This window comes from Protopterus annectens, chromosome 10.part0 (assembly GCF_019279795.1).
Source record: "Protopterus annectens isolate FY-2018-M chromosome 10.part0, PAN1.0, whole genome shotgun sequence".
NCBI lineage: Eukaryota > Metazoa > Chordata > Ceratodontiformes > Protopteridae > Protopterus > Protopterus annectens.
Window position 1 is genome coordinate 1,081,641,504 of NC_056744.1, and position 8,009 is coordinate 1,081,649,512.

The 8,009-nt window shown below is 35.6% G+C and overlaps 1 protein-coding gene across 4 annotated transcripts in view; it reads right to left on the bottom strand.

Moving 5' to 3' along the window:
• Window positions 1–4,450, bottom strand: part of TAL1 (TAL bHLH transcription factor 1, erythroid differentiation factor) — a 31,750-nt gene extending 27,300 nt beyond the window's left edge. Inside the window, exon 1 of one of the 4 annotated variants that reach the window (XM_044085827.1) lies at window positions 4,370–4,450. The gene's annotated coding sequence lies outside the window, so the exon portion shown is untranslated. Of the gene's footprint in view, window positions 1–2,697; window positions 2,783–2,972; window positions 3,093–4,369 lie in introns of those variants that run through there. The other 3 variants (XM_044085828.1, XM_044085825.1, XM_044085826.1) reach the window with 3 other exon arrangements.
• Window positions 4,451–8,009: the final 3,559 nt, after the last annotated feature.

Consider the following 8,009-nt stretch of genomic DNA (forward strand, 5'->3'; position numbering starts at 1 on the left):
ATTTAAGCATTACTAATTTTGTTAACACTATGTGTCAAAGTACAATGGGACGTATTTATCATGGCTTCCATTGTAAATTAGCCCTCCCCAATCAGACATCCCCACAGCAAAATACAGATACAGTAGTAATTCCAATGAGTTTGGTCCTTATCTCTCCATAATGTGTGCCCTTATAATATGCCCTTTATAGCCAAATGCAAGTTTTTTTTAAAAAAAAAACAGAAATACGTTTTCTCGGAAAATCTGAATTGCACACAGACCATATCTCATAAATTTAGTGCAACAAAAATGCATACTTCGGATCATGTTCCTCAGAAAGACTGATTTCAAATAGCAGAGAAAATGTAAGCAACAATGGCCTTTAAGATGCACTTTATGTGCAAGGATACTGTAACAGCATCTTCCTAATGCGTTGCAAAGTTATTTATAAATAGTTAGACGGAGAGACGGAGAGAAGGCAGATAGATACAGAGAGACATACAGATATGTTTGTCTAAGATTTTACTTCTTTTTTCTTCATGCCAGCTTAAAAGGGAAAAGTCTGTGACACATTGATGTATTTAACCCCTCCCCCGTGTTAATCCACATTGCTTTAGAAAAACTGGCTGTCAGAATTAGCCATTCCTTTCCCTTATTACCTGTGCAGTAGGCAAACAAATATTACCACAAAACCCAAATGCAGTCAGAAATAAAAAATGTGCAAAACAGATCTTTAATCAGAAACAATATTGTTCATACATTTTGCCTTTACTCTGAGTAAAACCCTTAAACCTAGACATAGAATTACATTTTTATTGGAGTGGAGCACCACGCAACAGGTTAACCAACTCCACAAGGAAAGCCCTCCTACTCCACCTGACTCACAATTAGTGTGACTAAGTCCGAGGCTGTCCTAAAGGCCTTTTTGTTCAGCGTATGCGGAATATTGAAACACTACAGTGATGTTCTTGTTTGCAGAACTTTGGCAGAGACTCCATGATAAACATTCCATGGTTTCCGGGTAGGATAAAAAGGCTACAATGTTTTATGACAAACTTAAGCAAAATATTGGGAAATTCAGTCACTTGACTTAAGGGAGGCAGAAGTTACACAGGTACATTGTTGAAGCTTTGTAAACGTATTTAGTTAATCCCTTGTTGGTTCTGTCCCTAAGAATTTTGCTTTAGTGAGAATGCGGATTTGTATTAGCATGGAAACGAAAATGTTTCTTTTACATCGCCAGGTAATTAAAACAAATTAAAATATTAAAATACAGACACACATTTTACACATGTACTATAACACTGGAGAGTGGGTAAAGCTCGGAAGGTACTATATAATAAAGGCAGCGAAGGCTGGCAGCATGTTCCTTTTGAGTATGTGCCTTTTCAGCTTCCCTGAGTATGCAGTATCCTCTTTACCGTACACTCCCTTTTGTTTTTATTACTGTTTTGCCTCATTTAATATAGCATTTTCGAAGAAAGAGTTTATATTACCAAAATCCTATCAATTGATCTTTACAAAAAAAATCTTCCCAGAGCATACTCCACCCCAACCCCGCTTTGCAAAATAATTTATTTATAAAATTAAATAAAAAGTTTTATTTCAAAAATCCGTCTAATAATTTCCGTTTCAGTACTTCGCTGCTCTCATCTTATTGCATAATAATAACAATAATAATAATTGGGTGTTTTTATATTACAATTGGATACTGTGAGACTAAGAAAGTGTAATGCTGTATGGTTATTAATCAAAAATAAAATAATTTTATAGAAAATAAGAAATGTTAACAGACTACATTAACCATGTTTGTACAATTAACATTTCTAATGATATTATTCCATTACATAACTTAGTATTTACTGAAGCAAAATACATATCAATATGTACAAAACCTAAATTGGTAAATCCACTTAGCATATTTCATTACGTTTCTACTTATTTTACATAGCTCTTAAAATGTGCTTAAGTAATGCTGCATATAATTTACTTGAAAACTGTAAGTACCTAATACTGTGACCACGATGCTAGATAATTATAGTTCAGGAAATGTAAACAGTATAATACTTTTCTATATGCAGACCGTGCAATCGTATAATACCATTTTAGTATTTAAACATGTTCTTGAATCTCCAACTTCAGTTTAATCTGCAATTTCTGAATTAATCACAGTGCTTTCAAAACATATTTTTATGCTGGCCTATAGAAATTTTGCATAGCCCAAAGCAGGCTGAAATGCGCATTACCTTTGTCATTGAAAAGAAATTAATAGTAAACTGCGTTACTGAACTTACGGTTGTGTCTCTCTTAAAATAGAGAGGAAAATAATAAAACCATGGTACAATTACTGAATAAATTTGTTTATGAACTAATTCAGCGTGCATCTGTGTGTGTGTGTGTGTGGGGGGGGGGGGTATAATACGTATTATTTGTAACTTCTGACTGACAGTTGCTACGAAAGACGTACTTGCATCCGTGTAAATAATAGCATTCAGTTTCAAATAATCAAAATAAAACCATTTAAAGTGCGGAAAATAAGCTGCATTAAGTCAATATTTTTGGTGACAGCATTAACTATTTTAATACAGGTAAATAACCAAATTATGGTGGTGGTTAACATCTGTTAGTGAAAGAAAATGGCTGTGTGGTCGGCCAGATACTAAACGAACGTTCAAAATTCATACAAGAACAGATAACAAAAGCAGAACATACACATACCCAAACGCTTGTCCAAGGTGTACATACTATACCATCATGACTAAAACAGAAATACGTTTTAAAACTTCACTTAGAAATCCTTAACAATCAGGCGCTGTTTTCATGCACAAAGAAGATGTATCCTGCTGTATTCTGGTTGCCTGCAAGCAATCAGTAGAAATATTTAAGCACATAACTATTAAACAACATGAGTTTAGTTGGTCTTCTAAAACATTATAAACAAATAAAAGCAATCGATTTATAAAGAAACGAGAAACAAAGGGCAATTTACTTACCACCTGATTTCCTTAGAAAAACTGAGGGGAGCCATTTTGTGGCCCATTGCTGTCTGCTATGTGTGTGTGTTTAGTGCAGTAAGTGTTGTGTGACTGCATTAGGATTGGATAATTCCACATCACGTCCAGTTTCCTATTTAGTATGGAGAGAGGAACACTAGAGCAATGTGGCCAACAGAGATAAGGCAACAGCTCTGGCCCGCCTGCCCTGATAAGCCGCTAAACCCATTATTTATGAAATGATTCATTATTATTTGGCAATTTTATCGAGGGAAAGCGGAAAAATATTGCAGGGATATGCATAGGAATAACTCTGGAATGCATGCCTTATAGCTTTTTGTATGTGTGTGTGGTTAGATGCTCTTAAAAAGACACTGTAAGGAAGAAATAGTAAAATACACCATGACTGCCCACATTTCAATAGTTAATTCTTTATTTCTGTTGAAAGTAATTATACCATGTTTTGATTAAATAAGAAACATCTACTCAGCCCTTAATTAAATTTAATGAGCCAAAATAAATTGCTGAGATACTGGCAGGGCTTGATACAATGCAGTAAACAAAGCAATAGACGGAGGGCATTTAAGCAATGATTTCCTATAGTTCTTATTCACTGTAATTTCAAGGCATGATAGTCTAATGCTGCAGTTTTAAGGGGGAAAATAACAATCCTAAGTGTTATTTTTCTGTAAAGAGTGGTCAGGTGGACTGAAACACATTCATGCCAACACACCGTGTAAAAAGTATTTTGTGATGTGCTTTTTTGCCCCGGGTTAATAATGCTAAGATTGCTAGCGTCCCCGATGTCACCTCTCTGCTCCTACCCATCTATCCAAAGACATTACTTCCTTTTAATTATTTAGAGGGTGGTGGTATTATGGTTAATCTGTTAATTACATGTTACACTTGGTGGTCTTCTCTGCATACAACTGACTGGCCATTACTCAATATGAAATGTTCAGACTACAGAGATGGAAATTTTCATCGATATAACTTGATATCAAATGCCTAGTCTGGCAGATGGAAATTCAGCAAGCCTGACATAAAATCCATTGATGAAAGCACCACATACACACACACACACGTATACAAGTGCACAATATATGTATGCTTAAACGGTGTACAATCAACAGTATCTTTTAAATCAGAAAGGTGTATACGTTATTAGCACTACATTATTATGTTATTGCATTGAACAGTGTTACTTAATTGATAAACTTACAATGGAACGAGTTCACATGGCACGCGCTTAACTATTTAAAATGTCTTAACCATTATGTATAGTTGAGACAGCAATACCTTCTTGTTCCGCAAATGTACTCCACCGCCCATAATATAGATATCTTAATTTGGTCTATCCAGTCTATACAAATATAGTTAATTATTTATTTGCTTACGGATTCATTCTGTAATTGACTGCCGCATTCACCGACTTCTGGTCACCAACTAGAATAGGGACTGCAAGAAAAATAGCAGTCTGCATATCCTCTCTGTGTAGGTTTCCTTTACTTCCACATCGCGATGACAAGCTATGGACTAAATGGTGATCTTCGATGGGCGCGTTGCGCAGGAATAGACTGGCGTCCTAACCAGAATTGGTTTCTCAGAAGATCTCCGAAACAGATATTGCGACTGTTTGAGATTGAATGAACAAATAAATGAATGTAGGAAAGGAATAAATGAATGAATGCATGCATGCATGCATGAACGAACATTAGACGTGTTTGCCCGTGTGTGTTTATATACCTAAGTTTTTTTTCACAAGCTAGAGCAAAACTACAGTAGGCAATATAATTAGAGAGAAGATATCCCCAAAGACACTGCTGGAATCTCTGGGAATCTAAAGGAAAAGGTTCAATGGGCTTAGGATTTCTACACAGTAATTTTCGGTGAATGGACAGCCTAAAACATTCATATTGATGGAAACAGTAAATCGTGAATTTGCAGAGAGGTACAGTCATTCCAGAGACGTGTTTACTTTTCCCTGTTTTCTCGCAGGGCTTACATTTGGTACTACATAGGAAACTCAAATAAGAAAGCTGGCGTTCTTCTTAACAAAAGACAATTTACGCAAAGGCTGTATATTGCTTCCACAGTGAGATAAGCCACCAGATGAATGGAGTTAGTGGCACTGTATACTTTACGTCTAAGATCATGGGGAACAAGCATTCCTCTCAACTTCTTAGCACAAGAAAAATATCTGGACAAAGCCAAAAATAATGGAGGGGGGAGGCAAAGCCCCGCAAAATAGGAACGCGTTTTAAATATAAGGTCTTGTGTTATCATGCATTTTCTGAAGGATATGAAGTCTGAAAAACTGAAATGCCTATCATTAGGTTGTAAATTTATGTCTCAACGATTTGCTGCAAAAACCCAGTAAACCACAAATTTCACGAGGAACAGACCAAAAAAAAAGGGGAAATCTTGACAGCCTGCGAAAATTTGGACATCTGAGAGGTATGAACAAGGAAATGTATGGCCCCCGCTCTACAGACTCACACAGCACACTGCACGGGTGTAGACAGTACTGCACTGAGCACAATTTTCTGAGCATTACTCAGAAACATTTAGGCTTTTCGGGCCATCTGAATTAATGTTTCCAGCAGCATGAGCATAGATTACCTACAGGGAGGAATGTCAGGTAAAAAATATCTTTATTGGTTGTAGCGGAAATAGCTGATTATTGAGGGCTGTATTTTGAGAGACGTGTCAATCCCTAAAATACCAGGTAGGCTGGGAGCAGCAACGACAGCTTGTGAGTACAAAATGGAAATCTCTGGATCCCTGGCACGCACATTCACAACTACCCACTGACCTATCATACACCGCTACAGCTCCCAGCGTGTGTGTGCTCTGTCTTAATCCAGCCTTAAGGGTGATGATGTCATCCGACAGTCTATAGGAAGTAATAACTCGTAGGCAGAAATCTGGTCAATATTTATTCTCTGCCTTGAAAGTTCTTAAATTGTATTTATCAATAGGGTTGCCAACTTTTCAAATGCCCAAAGTGGGACATTTTTTGTAGAAATGTGAGATTTTGCAGAACAAAACATACCCACGGCTAGTGCAAAGGGCAGAACTTCACTTTTTTGCCAAAATAAAAGTTTGTTTTTGTATCACTTGCATTGCTTATTATTTCTCATATAATATCTATGTGTTTCAGATACAAAATTACTGTTTTATCAACTATTAAAGAAAACTAAAGAAATATATTTTGTCTTAAAATCTCAGGACATTTGCCGTTTTTAGGGGTTTTTTTCATATGACACAACTGCCCAAAGTGGGACTGTCCCTCGCAAAGAGGGATAAGGTGAAAACCCTATTTATCAAAAATGAAAAAAAATACGATGTAGTATCAGATTTTCTAGCATGTAAAAGAAAATTTAAAAACTGACAACATACCTCCATGCACCCCTTTAGTGTGTGAGCTGCAATTACAAGATGTTATTTAAAGCATTTCTTTCTCACATGCACGCCTCTCAAAATGTCACTGCTGTTCCAGGGACATCCACGATTGTCACTTACATTTTAGCTCTGTTCTTCTTAATCCCTTCTAAAATTAGTGACATTTGGAGAAAATGTGGTCAATTACATTTAATAAATAACGGCAATAATTTGAGTTGTAGACTTATTTTTAATTAAAAATGTATAATAACATTGTCTTATCCTGTCAATCTCTAATATTTTAAAAGTGTCCCTGATCATTTCTGGATTTGTCCCTGATTCTAATGAGATTTGTCTGTGATTGGTTGAGTGTTATAATCACATGATTACATCGTTTACATAACATATTTGATGATTATCAGAGATGGTATTTATACAACTAATACCAGAGCTAAGAAGTACAAAATACGACCATTAATATAAAATGGAGCAATTCAATGTTTATTGCTATTTCAATCACTCACTGTATACACGGCAGGCAAAACTGTTCTTGTACCAAGAGAAATTTTGTAATAAACGCAATTAACTGACAACTGAAAAGCTATACATTGTATAGCCTAACTAACATTATTAACCTTGAATTTCAGGAGAAAGCAGACTCCCCAACCCATAATGTATTATTATAATTACTAATTTCTTTACTTTTTGTCAGATGTGTACTATTCCCTAAACACATGTCTGCTTTGTGAGGATAATGTTAAGTCTTAAGAAGTTTAAAAGATGCCCCTAGTCAAGAAGTAAACAAGATGAATCAGTGGGAATTAAGAAACACAGTGGCCAAATCCATCGCCATTTCGGAGTCCTGTTGTTAGAACTTTTTAAAACATGAATTGTTTAATTTCACAAAAAAAAAAAAAAAATACAAGGAGATTTCCTCAAGAGACCACTAGTATACAACGTATCTGTGGCGTAACCATGTCTTGCTTTGGGTGCCTGTGCATTTTTAATTGTATGTCTTGGGAAAATTAATTAATACTAGCAAGTCTGAACATAATTCTAAATTTCTTTAGTATATGGCAACTATTTAACGGTAGACATTCTGTTATAAATGGAGGAGTACAAGAAAAGGTGACGCAACTAGACAACTGTTTGTTATGGCATAGAAAAACAAACAAATCTTGTACGTTGCATTGCCAAATAATCCATTTTCTGCTGAATACAACCTTGCATTTTATAATAAGCTATTGGCAAGGTTCGCATCAGATTAACTTAATGCACACTTCAAGGCTGTGGCAAGGCATGAGGCCAACAGCTGGATAAAGTCCTTTAGTATATAGTGCAGCATGCCCGTTGCAGGTATAATATAGCTTTTCATTTTTTGTAAGAAATGAGCCTGAAATGTTGAAGAAAATGAATAAGAAAGTGCACAAAGGAGAGTTAATGCACTCGACCAACTTATTTCTTTCAAGTAAATAATATAACTGAGTTTTTGATTTGTTATACATTATAACTAATCTGTTTAAATTATTCGATAGTGGTGCGGGGAAATGCAATCGAAGCTGCCTTTAAGTGTTTCCATATTTCCTCACATTCCAGTTAAAAAAAAAACTCACTACTACCAGTGTGCCATAAGTGAAAAGAGGCAAGCTATAT